Source organism: Cherax quadricarinatus, chromosome 16 (genome assembly GCF_038502225.1).
Source record: "Cherax quadricarinatus isolate ZL_2023a chromosome 16, ASM3850222v1, whole genome shotgun sequence".
Lineage (NCBI taxonomy): Eukaryota > Metazoa > Arthropoda > Malacostraca > Decapoda > Parastacidae > Cherax > Cherax quadricarinatus.
This window is the reverse complement of record NC_091307.1, coordinates 50,615,285-50,628,765: the sequence shown is the minus strand read 5'-3', so window position 1 is coordinate 50,628,765 and position 13,481 is coordinate 50,615,285. Positions and strand designations below refer to the sequence as shown.

General features: G+C 51.4%; 1 pseudogene; it reads right to left on the bottom strand.

Annotated features, from left to right (window-relative positions):
* LOC128688966 (glutamate receptor ionotropic, kainate 2-like) overlaps nt 1–13,481 on the bottom strand; it is a 250,561-nt pseudogene that overhangs the window by 79,548 nt on the left and 157,532 nt on the right.

The window sequence follows — 13,481 nt, the reverse complement described above, 5'->3', positions numbered from 1 at the left end:
AAAACTAGTGTTTTACAATATAAATCAGTATAAATGAGTCCCTCCAGACTCAATCACAGAGAATGGGCAGCCAAAAGAAAACGAGCGCTCACCCAGCGTTCACCCAACGAAAACGGGAGCTGGGTGACTCACCCAACAAGAAGACGGGGGATGGTATCCTGCACCCTCCATCAACTGCTCCAATCTCGAGAAAATGCTGATTAAGACAACAGCAACCCAAGTGATGTTGTTTGTCTGAGTGTATATATATATACACATAGTGTTTATAATGTTTAGACAGAAATTAAGAGACAAGATTGTGTTAAAGTTTGTTTCTTATAGATATACCTGTTATATTAAAGGAACTTATATAAAGTGTAAGCTTTCAAATATATATTAACAGTGACATTTATATATGTGTAAGTAATATTCACGTGTGATTTACAGTTATACAGTGACATTTAGGTGTATAGTGAATGAAGTGTATAACGTTATTTACGATTAATCATCGTGGTCAGGCTGACACAGCAAACTCAAGCCATAAACACCAGCCATATGTACTGTGTACCCTTCATGGTCATTGACCCTGAGGTTAAGCTTAGTAGGTCATTAGTGTCTGACTCGATTATTGCTGACTTAAGCATAACAAAAACTCAGCTGTTTATAGCAGTACAGTGTTTTTTAAACACTCTAAGTGTGGTGCTAGAATTTTCAGTATACCATTAAAATGGCTTGTTTGAAAACTCAGTTTCAGTCTTTACAGACTAAGATTACACAATTAGAAAATCTAATTTCAGTCTGTATAGGATTAACTCAAGATACAAACATAGATTTTGATGATCTTGAGGTCAAGATTGAATTATTTACACAACGTATGAAAATAATTAATTCAGACTATACACATTATGAAAATAAATTTCTTGAATCAGATCCATCTGAGGATGAAATTAAAAATGTTTTGGATACTTTTAGTAATCAACAATTAAGGTGGACAGGAGTACAGGCTATCTGCCGTAAAACTCTGTCACAGAGACCTACTACTAGTGGTCAAACACCTGTTACACCTGTAACAACAAGTGTCCCATTACCAAGCTTACCTACATTGTCATTACCTATTTTCCAAGGTCATAATTCTGAAGAATTCATTAGTGGTTTTCAATCCATAGTAAATTCACGAACTGACATAGATGAGATTGCTAAGTTCAATTACCTATGAACTGATTAAGTCATTTCCGGTGGTCAAAGGCAATTATCAAATAGCCTTACGTGTCTTAGCAGACAATTACTTTGATGATGACAAGGCTAGAGTTAGACATGCAGTCTTAATATCAAGCTTGAAGCCACCCAAACATTGTTTTTCAGACTTACAGGCATTTAGAATCACATTAGACAATAGTCTCAGATCTCTAGGTGCTAAATATGACCTAAGACAATGTGATTGGTTTATCAGTGGTATTGTACAGGATAAGTTGTCACCACAAACTATTGAACGATTAAATATTATGTTTAATAAACACTATTTCACTTGTGAGGAAATTAGCAATGGTTTACAAACAATAGTTTCATGCATGCAAGCAACGAGACAAGATGAAAAATCCACAAATCCAGTGGATAACAAACCATCAACTCAGTATAAAAAGAGTATAACTACTCCCACTAAACCACATAATGGGAAATCCCATATAGGCATTTATCAAGCTGTGAATACAATAGACAGTAAACAGACTGTCATACATAAACGTACTCCAAAATGTGTACTTTGTGATGGAACACATTGGGCACAGTATTGTAGTCAATACACATCAATTGAGGCACGTAAACAACGTGTTCGTCAGCTGAAAAGATGCATCAAGTGTTTAGGTGAACACAAGGGAGAAAAATGCTCACTGAAGAAGTGTTTTAAATGCAAGGGTATGCATCATACAGCATTATACCCAAATGCTTTTGCTGAACAGCAGCAGACTTCTACAGAATCAGGAAGTCAACAAGCAACAGCATTAAATGTGAGAGATAAGTTTAAAGCAACTGCTCTCCCTATAGCTCGAGTTGAGTTATCGAATAAATTACACAAAACCAATGTGTTAACATTATTTGATCAAGGCTCACAAAGGTCCTTCATAAGAAGAACAGTGTTGCAGAAAGATGTTGTTGCCGACAACAAGTACAATACTAATATGGATAATTCTAACAGTGATGATTCTAATATGATTGATACCAGAATGGATGATAATTACAATGATGATACTTTCATGGATAAGAATGGTTGTGATAATACTACTATATATAAAATTACACTGATGATTCTAACGTAGATGAATACATTAATAACATTAACTACACTTCAGAGAAACACTTTTAAGAATTATTATAGCTCTCCGATATTAGAATAATTAATCTCCGGTGTATTTTAGACAGGCTTTAAAGAGAAAAAAAAATAATATTTTTATTGAGCTTTCACGTATGATTACTCATGTTATAAATATATGAATATAAAGATTCGCAAAATATAACTGAGTGTGGGAATACACAAAATAAAATTGAATCAGAGATTAGCATAAATACAGTTACATTTAGATTCAGGTACATCAGCTCAAGAAATGTGTATAATCTTTCCCTCTGGTTATTTTTATGATAATAAGTCATCACGTGTGTATTTACTTTTGAAAATGCATTTATACCAGGATAAATCAGCGTATATACCCTTAGACTCGAGTCTAAGGGTAACCGTGGCCGGCGACACCTACGCTACCCTGAGACCTCTCTCCCTGCTTTGGTTGCTCCCTTGCAACATTGCACAGCTCCTGATGACGCACTGTGTAGTGTGAAAGTACTTGAGATAAAGATTTCCACCCTCCGTGGCTTGTCCTGCATATATATATATATATATATATATATATATATATATATATATATATATATATATATATATATATATATATATATATACATGTATATATATATTGTATATATGAGTAGGCGAACGTACATGTGCATGTACAACTGCCAGTCAAGATAATAAACACACTGACTCGCACACATAGGCGGGGCCAGGAACTGTGAATCGACCCCTGCAACCACAACTAGATGAGTACACGCGTAAAAACATCACATATACATTCGCAAATCCACACGCATGCACGCACGCACACTAATACATACATACATGCACACATATACAGTCTAACACACACACATCAACAAATGTATATACGAAATAACAGTCACAAATAACCCTCAGAATTCAATGGAAGCCATAAACACAGAAGTTCATAGCCCAGACAACACAAACATGTTGAGAAAACCGTCTTGTTAGTGTGAGTTACTGACCTTGCTAACACAAAGAGGAGGAGAGAGATACCGAGGTACGCTGTGGCCATGTACAGCCACACATCCAGGGACAATGGTGACAGGAAGCTGAACAAGTTGGGAGGTTTCTTCGTGGGCTTCCGGTAGAGTATTGTGATGCCTGTGGAGGAGAAAGTATCAACGCTTGCTAAGATTTAAATTTAGTGTTTGTTTTAGGTGTATTGAGCTTGTGGTGACCAGGAAGCTTATGGCCCTAATGATCGTGTTTCGAAAAGATATACCCCTCAAGGGAGGTTCCTTGATGCTGGTGAGGGGCTCTTGATCTAGGGAATTGGATCTGTGCTCCAGGTCCCTGAATTGAGCCTGAATACCTTCCATCCCCCCACATGCGCTGTATAATCCTACGGGTTTAGCATTCCTGTGATTATAATAATAATATTCGAAAAGATATTTACACTGAAAGGAAAATATCTCTCAGTAAATATTCGATGAGTTTAATCTCTACTTCAGGGTTTAGAGCATTCTTGACTCTTAGAGAGCAGGTGACATGCAGCTATAATGACCCACTCAGTAGCTGCTAGGATTAAGCCCTAGAGGTATATATTTTGGGAGAATATACACCGAGGGGTGTATATTTCCATGTGTATACTCACTAAGTGTTTACTGAACAAAAAAAGGCACAATACCGTGACTGGATCAATACAGCTGTCTGACTGTGTGTAGTCCCACAGCTGTGTAACTGTGTAGTCCCACAGCTGTGTAACTGTGTAGTTCCACAGCTGTGTGACTGTGTACTCCCACAGCTGTGTGATTGTGTGTAATCCCACAGCTGTGTAACTGTGTATACTCCCACAGCTGTGTGATTGTGTGTAGTCCCACAGTTGTGTGATTGTGTATAGTCCCACAGCTGTGTGATTGTGTGTAGTCCCACAGTTGTGTGATTGTGTGTAGTCCCACAGTTGTGTGATTGTGTGTAGTCCCACAGCTGTGTGATTGTGTGTAGTCCCACAGTTGTGTGATTGTGTGTAGTCCCACAGCTGTGTGATTGTGTGTAGTCCCACAGTTGTGTGATTGTGTGTAGTCCCACAGCTGTGTGATTGTGTGTAGTCCCACAGCTGTGTGATTGTGTGTAGTCCCACAGCTGTGTGATTGTATGTAGTCCCACAGCTGTGTGACTGCGTTTAGTCCCACAGCTGTCTGACTGCGTGTAGTCCACAGCTGTGTGACTGTGTATAGTCCCACAGCTGTGTAATTGTGTGTAGTCCCACAGCCGTGTGACTGTGTATAGTCCCACAGCTGTGTGATTGTATAGTCCCGCAGCTGTGGGATTGTGTGTAGTCCCACAGCTGTGTGACAGTGTAATCCCACAGCTGTGTGACTGTGTATAGTCCCACAGCTGTGTAATTGTGTGTAGTCACACAGTTGTGTGATTGTGTGTAGCCCCACAGCTGTGTGATTGTGGGTAGTCACACAGCTGTGTGATTGTGGGTAGTCACACAGCTGTATGACTGTGTGTAGTCCCACAGCTTTGTCACTGTGTGTAGTCCCACAGCTGTGTGACTGTGTAGCCCCACAGCTGTGTGACTGTGTAGTCCCACAGCTGTGTGACTGTGTAGTCCCACAGTTGTGTGACTGTGTAGCCCCACAGCTGTGTGACTGTGTGTAGTCCCACAGCTTTGTCACTGTGTGTAATCCCACAGCTTTGTCACTGTGTGTAGCCCCACAGCTGTGTGATTGTGTAGTCCCACAGCTGTGTGACTGTGTAGCCCCACAGCTGTGTGACTGTGTAGTCCCACAGCTGTGTGACTGTGTAGCCCCACAGCTGTGTGACTGTGTAGTCCCACAGCTGTGTGACTGTGTAGTCCCACAGCTGTGTGACTGTGTAGTCCCACAGCTGTGTGACTGTGTGTAGTCCCACAGCTGTGTGACTGTGTGTAGCCCCACAGCTGTGTGACTGTGTAGTTTCACAGCTGTGTGACTGTGTAGTCCCACAGCTGTGTGACTGTGTAGATCCACAGCTGTGTGACTGTGTAGTCCCACAGCTGTGTGACTGTGTAGTCCCACAGCTGTGTGACTGTGTAGTCCCACAGTTGTGTGACTGTGTGTAGCCCCACAGCTGTGTGACTGTGTAGTCCCACAGTTGTGTGACTGTGTAGTCCCACAGCTGTGTGAGTGTGTGCAGTCCCACAGTTGTGTGACTGTGTAGCCCCACAGCTGTGTGACTGTGTAGCCCCACAGTTGTGTGACTGTGTGTAGTCCCATAGCTGTGTGAGTGTGTGCAGTCCCACAGTTGTATGACTGTGTAGCCCCACAGTTATGTGACTGTGTAGTCCCACAGCTGTGTGACTGTGTAGCCCCACAGCTGTGTGACTGTGTAGTCCCACAGCTGTGTGACTGTGTAGTCCCACAGCTGTGTGACTGTGTAGTCCCACAGTTGTGTGACTGTGTAGTCCCACAGTTGTGTGACTGTGTAGTCCCACAGCTGTGTGACTGTGTAGTCCCACAGTTGTGTGACTGTGTAGTCCCACAGCTGTGTGACTGTGTTGTCCCACAGCTGTGTGACTGTGTAGTCCCACAGCTGTGTGACTGTGTAGTCCCACAGCTGTGTGACTGTGTAGTCCCACAGTTGTGTGACTGTGTAGTCCCACAGTTGTGTGACTGTGTAGTCCCACAGCTGTGTGACTGTGTAGTCCCACAGTTGTGTGACTGTGTAGTCCCACAGCTGTGTGACTGTGTAGTCCCACAGCTGTGTGACTGTGTAGTCCCACAGTTGTGTGACTGTGTGTAGTCCCACAGTTGTATGACTGTGTAGCCCCACACTTGTGTGACTGTGTAGTCCCACAGCTGTGTGACTGTGTGTAGTCCCACAGTTGTATGACTGTGTAGCCCCACAGTTGTGTGACTGTGTAGTCCCACAGCTGTGTGACTGTGTAGTCCCACAGTTGTGTGACTGTGTAGTCCCACAGCTGTGTGAGTGTGTAGTCCCACAGTTGTGTGACTGTGTAGTCCCACAGTTGTGTGACTGTGTAGTCCCACAGCTGTGTGACTGTGTAGTCCCCCAGCTGTGTGACTGTGTAGCCCCACAGTTGTGTGACTGTGTAGTCCCACCGCTGTGTGAGTGTGTGCAGTCCCACAGTTGTATGACTGTGTGCAGTCCCACAGCTAGTCCCACAGCTGTGTGTAGTCCCACAGCTGTGTGACTGTGTAGTCCCACAGCTGTGTGTAGTTTCACAGCTGCTTGACTGTGTAGTCCCACAGCTGTGTGCAGTCCCACAGCTGTGTGTAGTCCCACAGCTGTGTGCAGTCCCACAGCTGTGTGTAGTCCCACAGCTGTATACATGATATTTGTGTATGATTTAATCATTAACATAGATATTTTAGTAGACTTGTCTGGTGGTGAAGAGGTTATATGCAGCATCTATCACCTCTTGGGCCGATTAACCCACTTGGGTTTAGAGATTCGTTAAAACGTAATGTTCCTTTTGCTTTTACAGCGTACGAAGATTTACATATTGGAGACACGCAAGTTTGGGTAACATTATTTCAAAATTTCGTTTTTTACACACGAGGGAATTTATAACCCCGGTAGAGACTAAAACAGGAAAATATATAAAACGTCACTTATACGCGGGACCCACAAAATGTTTAATGACGTTACCTGGCAACGTATCTTTGCTACCTAAAATAAAATATTCTCTTTCTTAATGTTAAGTTAGGAGTCGTTCCACGTCATCAAGTGATCGTAGTTAATCGTGAGAATAACATAAATATTATTAACATAGTAAGTCAGGTGTATTTATACCATTGATTAGAATTGTTTGTCTCTAGTGGTTTCTCCTCACAAATGGTTTTTTTAAGTACATGCAAATTTTTTGAGTACCTTATTATGGTTTTACAAGCTGACATTACGTGGTGTAGTATCTTGAGGCTGGAACAATCACCACCTTCATGGCCAGCACTCGTAAACGAGAATATTAAGACAATCTTCCTTTCTTCTAGGTGCTTCAATTTTGATTTATCAATTAACCAAATCAACACTAATTCAAGGATGATATAATTCACTTCCAGGCGAAACACAACGACAAGACGAAGCACGAAGTTGTCATCGGATTTTATCTTAGGAATTGAACGTTATGATGCCCTAATTCCTAGCAGAATGTTATATTCATCGGGTCCTCTCTAAACTACACATCCTCACTTCATTAATGACTGTAGGTGTGGCACTCTGTGTACTCAAATATCTACTTGTATGACAGGTTTCCAGTGACTTCTGTGTGTTTTCAAAAACCCAACAGTATGATGGACAATAATATTTCCAGCGCCTTCTCCAGCGCCTTCTCCAGCGCCTTCTCCAGCGCCTTCTTCAGTGCCTTCTCCAGTGCCTTCTCCAGCGCCTTCTCCAGTGCCTTCTCCAGCGCCTTCTCCAGTGCCTTCTCCAGTGCCTTCTCCAGCGCCTTCTCCAGCGCCTTCTCCAGTGCCTTCTCCAGCGCCTTCTCCAGCGCCTTCTCCAGCGCCTTCTCCAGCGCCTTCTCCAGCGCCTTCTCCAGTGCCTTCTCCAGCGCCTTCTCCAGCGCCTTCTCCAGCGCCTTCTCCAGCGCCTTCTCCAGTGCCTTCTCCAGCGCCTTCTCCAGCACCTTCTCCAGCGCCTTCTCCAGCGCCTTCTCCAGCGCCTTCTCCAGCGCCTTCGCCAGTGCCTTCTCCAGCGCCTTCTCCAGCGCCTTCTCCAGCGCCTTCTCCAGCGCCTTCTCCAGCGCCTTCTCCAGCGCCTTCTCCAGCGCCTTCTCCAGCGCCTTCTCCAGCGCCTTCTCCAGCGCCTTCTCCAGTGCCTTCTCCAGTGCCTTCTCCAGCGCCTTCTCCAGTGCCTTCTCCAGCGCCTTCTCCAGCGCCTTCTCCAGCGCCTTCTCCAGCGCCTTCTCCAGTGCCTTCTCCAGCGCCTTCTCCAGCGCCTTCTCCAGCGCCTTCTCCTGCGCCTTCTCCAGCGCCTTCCCCAGCGCCTTCTGCAGCGCCTTCTCCAGTGCCTTCTCCAGCGCCTTCTCCAGCGCCTTCTCCAGCGCCTTCTCCAGCGCCTTCTCCAGCGCCTTCTCCAGCGCCTTCTCCAGTGCCTTCTCCAGTGCCTTCTCCAGCGCCTTCTCCAGCGCCTTCTCCAGTGCCTTCTCCAGCGCCTTCTCCAGCGCCTTCTCCAGTGCCTTCTCCAGCGCCTTCTCCAGTGCCATCTCCAGCGCCTTCTCCAGCGCCTTCTCCAGCGCCTTTTCCAGCGCCTTCTCCAGTGCCTTCTCCAGCTCCATCTCCAGTGCCTTCTCCAGCGCCTTCTCCAGCTCCTTCTCCAGCGCCTTCTCCAGCGCCTTCTCCAGTGCCTTCTCCAGCGCCTTCTCCAGCGCCTTCTCCAGTGCCTTCTCCAGCGCCTGCTCCAGCGCCTTCTCCAGTGCCTTCTCCAGCGCCTTCTCCAGTGCCTTCTCCTGCGCCTTCTCCAGCGCCTTCTCCAGCGCCTTCTCCGGCTCCTTCTCCTGCGCCTTCTCCAGTGCCTTCTCCAGCGCCTTCTCCAGTGCCTTCTCCAGCGCCTTCTCCAGTGCCTTCTCCAGCGCCTTCTCCAGCGCCTTCTCCAGTGCCTTCTCCGGCGCCTTCTCCAGTGCCTTCTCCAGTGCCTTCTCCAGCGCCTTCTCCAGCGCCTTCACATGTGCCTTCTCCAGCGCCTTCTCCAGTGCCTTCTCCAGCGCCATCTCCAGTGCTTTCTCCAGCGCCTTCTCCAGCGCCTTCTCCAGTGCCTTCTCCAGCGCCTTCTCCAGCGCCTTCTCCAGCGCCTTCTCCAGTGCCTTCTCCAGCGCCTTCTCCAGCGCCTTCTCCAGCGCCTTCTCCAGCGCCTTCTCCAGTGCCTTCTCCAGTGCCTTCTCCAGCGCCTTCGCCAGTGCCTTCTCCAGCGCCTTATCCAGCGCCTTCTCCAGTGCCTTCTCCAGCGCCTTCTCCAGTGCCTTCTCCAGCGCCTTCTCCAGTGCCTTCTCCAGTGCCTTCTCCAGCGCCTTCTCCAACGCCTTCTCCAGCGCCTTCTCCAGTGCCTTCTCCAGCGCCTTCTCCAGTGCCTTCTCCAGCGCCTTCTCCAGCGCCTTCTCCAGTGCCTTCTCCAGCGCCTTCTCCAGTGCCTTCTCCAGCGCCTTCTCCAGTGCCTTCTCCAGCGCCTTCTCCAGCGCCTTCTCCAGTGCCTTCTCCAGCGCCTTCTCCAGCGCCTTCTCCAGCGCCTGCGCCTTCTCCAGCGCCTTCTCCAGCGCCTGCGCCTTCTCCAGCGCCTTCTCCAGCGCCTTCTCCAGCGCCTTCTGCAGTGCCTTCTCCAGCGCCTTCTGCAGTGCCTTCTCCAGCGCCTTCTCCAGCGCCTTCTCCAGCACCTTCTCCAGCGCCTTCTCCAGTGCCTTCTCCAGCGCCTTCTCCAGTGCCTTCTCCAGCGCCTTCTCCAGTGCCTTCTCCAGTGCCTTCTCTAGCGCCTTCTCCAGCGCCTTCTCCAGCGCCTTCTCCAGTGCCTTCTCCAGCGCCTTCTCCAGTGCCTTCTCCAGCGCCTTCTCCAGCGCCTTCTCCAGTGCCTTCTCCAGCGCCTTCTGCAGCGCCTTTTCCAGCGCCTTCTCCAGCGCCTTCTCCAGCGCCTTCTGCAGTGCCTTCTCCAGCGCCTTCTGCAGTGCCTTCTCCAGCGCCTTCTCCAGTGCCTTCTCCAGCGCCTTCTCCAGTGCCTTCTCCAGCGCCTTCTCCAGCGCCTTCCCCAGTGCCTTCTCCAGCGCCTTCTCCAGTGCCTTCTCCAGCGCTTTCTCCAGCGCCTTCTCCAGCGCCTTCTGCAGTGCCTTCTCCAGCGCCTTCTCCAGTGCCTTCTCCAGCGCCTTCTCCAGTGCCTTCTCCAGCGCCTTCTCCAGCGCCTTCTCCAGCGCCTTCTCCAGCGCCTTCTCCAGCGCCTTCTCCAGCGCCTTCTCCAGCGCCTTCTCCAGCGCCTTCTCCAGCGCCTTCTCCAGCGCCTTCTCCAGCGCCTTCTCCAGTGCCTTCTCCAGCGCCTTCTCCAGCACCTTCTCCAGCGCCTTCTCCAGCGCCTTCTCCAGCGCCTTCTCCAGCGCCTTCGCCAGCGCCTTCTCCAGCGCCTTCTCCAGCGCCTTCTCCAGCGCCTTCTCCAGCGCCTTCTCCAGCGCCTTCTCCAGAGCCTTCTCCAGCGCCTTCTCCAGCGCCTTCTCCAGTGCCTTCTCCAGCGCCTTCTCCAGCGCCTTCTCCAGCGCCTTCTCCAGCGCCTTCTCCAGCGCCTTCTCCAGTGCCTTCTCCAGTGCCTTCTCCAGCGCCTTCTCCAGTGCCTTCTCCAGCGCCTTCTCCAGCGCCTTCTCCAGTGCCTTCTCCAGCGCCTTCTCCAGCGCCTTCTCCAGTGCCTTCTCCAGCGCCTTCTCCAGCGCCTTCTCCAGCGCCTTCTCCTGCGCCTTCTCCAGCGCCTTCTCCAGCGCCTTCTGCAGCGCCTTCTCCAGTGCCTTCTCCAGCGCCTTCTCCAGCGCCTTCTCCAGCGCCTTCTCCAGCGCCTTCTCCAGCGCCTTCTCCAGTGCCTTCTCCAGTGCCTTCTCCAGCGCCTTCTCCAGCGCCTTCTCCAGTGCCTTCTCCAGCGCCTTCTCCAGCGCCTTCTCCAGTGCCTTCTCCAGTGCCTTCTCCAGTGCCATCTCCAGCGCCTTCTCCAGCGCCTTCTCCAGCGCCTTTTCCAGCGCCTTCTCCAGTGCCTTCTCCAGCTCCATCTCCAGTGCCTTCTCCAGCGCCTTCTCCAGCTCCTTCTCCAGTGCCTTCTCCAGCGCCTTCTCCAGCGCCTTCTCCAGTGCCTTCTCCAGCGCCTTCTCCAGCGCCTTCTCCAGTGCCTTCTCCAGCGCCTGCTCCAGCGCCTTCTCCAGTGCCTTCTCCAGCGCCTTCTCCAGTGCCTTCTCCAGCGCCTTCTCCAGCGCCTTCTCCAGCGCCTTCTCCGGCTCCTTCTCCTGCGCCTTCCCCTGTGCCTTCTCCAGCGCCTTCTCCAGTGCCTTCTCCAGCGCCTTCTCCAGTGCCTTCTCCAGCGCCTTCTCCAGCGCCTTCTCCAGTGCCTTCTCCGGCGCCTTCTCCAGCGCCTTCTCCAGTGCCTTCTCCAGCGCCTTCTCCAGCGCCTTCACCGGTGCCTTCTCCAGCGCCTTCTCCAGTGCCTTCTCCAGCGCCATCTCCAGTGCTTTCTCCAGCGCCTTCTCCAGCGCCTTCTCCAGTGCCTTCTCCAGCGCCTTCTCCAGCACCTTCTCCAGCGCCTTCTCCAGTGCCTTCTCCAGCGCCTTCTCCAGCGCCTTCTCCAGCGCCTTCTCCAGCGCCTTCTCCAGCGGCTTCTCCAGCGCCTTCTCCAGCGCCTTCTCCAGCGCCTTCTCCAGCGCCTTCTCCAGCTCCTTCTCCAGTGCCTTCTCCAGCGCCTTCTCCAGCGCCTTCTCCAGCGCCTTCTCCAGCGCCTTCTCCAGCGCCTTCTCCAGCGCCTTCTCCAGTGCCTTCTCCAGTGCCTTCTCCAGCGCCTTCTCCAGTGCCTTCTCCAGCGCCTTCTCCAGCGCCTTCTCCAGCGCCTTCTCCAGCGCCTTCTCCAGTGCCTTCTCCAGCGCCTTCTCCAGCGCCTTCTCCAGCGCCTTCTCCTGCGCCTTCTCCAGCGCCTTCTCCAGCGCCTTCTGCAGCGCCTTCTCCAGTGCCTTCTCCAGCGCCTTCTCCAGCGCCTTCTCCAGCGCCTTCTCCAGCCCCTTCTCCAGCGCCTTCTCCAGTGCCTTCTCCAGTGCCTTCTCCAGCGCCTTCTCCAGCGCCTTCTCCAGTGCCTTCTCCAGCGCCTTCTCCAGCGCCTTCTCCAGTGCCTTCTCCAGCGCCTTCTCCAGTGCCATCTCCAGCGCCTTCTCCAGCGCCTTCTCCAGCGCCTTTTCCAGCGCCTTCTCCAGTGCCTTCTCCAGCTCCATCTCCAGTGCCTTCTCCAGCGCCTTCTCCAGCTCCTTCTCCAGTGCCTTCTCCAGCGCCTTCTCCAGCGCCTTCTCCAGTGCCTTCTCCAGCGCCTTCTCCAGCGCCTTCTCCAGTGCCTTCTCCAGCGCCTGCTCCAGCGCCTTCTCCAGTGCCTTCTCCAGCGCCTTCTCCAGTGCCTTCTCCTGCGCCTTCTCCAGCGCCTTCTCCAGCGCCTTCTCCGGCTCCTTCTCCTGCGCCTTCTCCAGTGCCTTCTCCAGCGCCTTCTCCAGTGCCTTCTCCAGCGCCTTCTCCAGTGCCTTCTCCAGCGCCTTCTCCAGCGCCTTCTCCAGTGCCTTCTCCGGCACCTTCTCCAGTGCCTTCTCCAGTGCCTTCTCCAGCGCCTTCTCCAGCGCCTTCTCCAGTGCCTTCTCCAGCGCCATCTCCAGTGCTTTCTCCAGCGCCTTCTCCAGCGCCTTCTCCACTGCCTTCTCCAGCGCCTTCTCCAGCGCCTTCTCCAGCGCCTTCTCCAGTGCCTTCTCCAGCGCCTTCTCCAGCGCCTTCTCCAGCGCCTTCTCCAGCGCCTTCTCCAGCGCCTTCTCCAGCGCCTTCTCCAGCGCCTTCTCCAGCGCCTTCTCCAGCGCCTTCTCCAGTGCCTTCTCCAGTGCCTTCTCCAGCGCCTTCTCCAGTGCCTTCTCCAGCGCCTTCTCCAGTGCCTTCTCCAGCGCCTTCTCCAGTGCCTTCTCCAGTGCCTTCTCCAGCGCCTTCTCCAACGCCTTCTCCAGCGCCTTCTCCAGTGCCTTCTCCAGCGCCTTCTCCAGTGCCTTCTCCAGCGCCTTCTCCAGCGCCTTCTCCAGTGCCTTCTCCAGCGCCTTCTCCAGTGCCTTCTCCAGCGCCTTCTCCAGTGCCTTCTCCAGCGCCTTCTCCAGTGCCTTCTCCAGTGCCTTCTCCAGCGCCTTCTCCAGCGCCTTCTCCAGCGCCTGCGCCTTCTCCAGCGCCTTCTCCAGCGCCTTCTCCAGCGACTGCGCCTTCTCCAGCGCCTTCTCCAGCGCCTTCTGCAGTGCCTTCTCCAGCGCCTTCTGCAGTGCCTTCTCCAGCGCCTTCTCCAGCGCCTTCTCCAGCACCTTCTCCAGCGCCTTCTCCAGTGCCTTCTCCAGCGCCTTCTCCAGTGCCTTCTCCAGCGCCTTCTCCAGTGCCTTCTCCAGTGCCTTCTCTAGCGCCTTCTCCAGCGCCTTCTCCAGCGCCTTCTCCAGTGCCTTCTCCAGCGCCTTCTCCAGTGCCTTCTC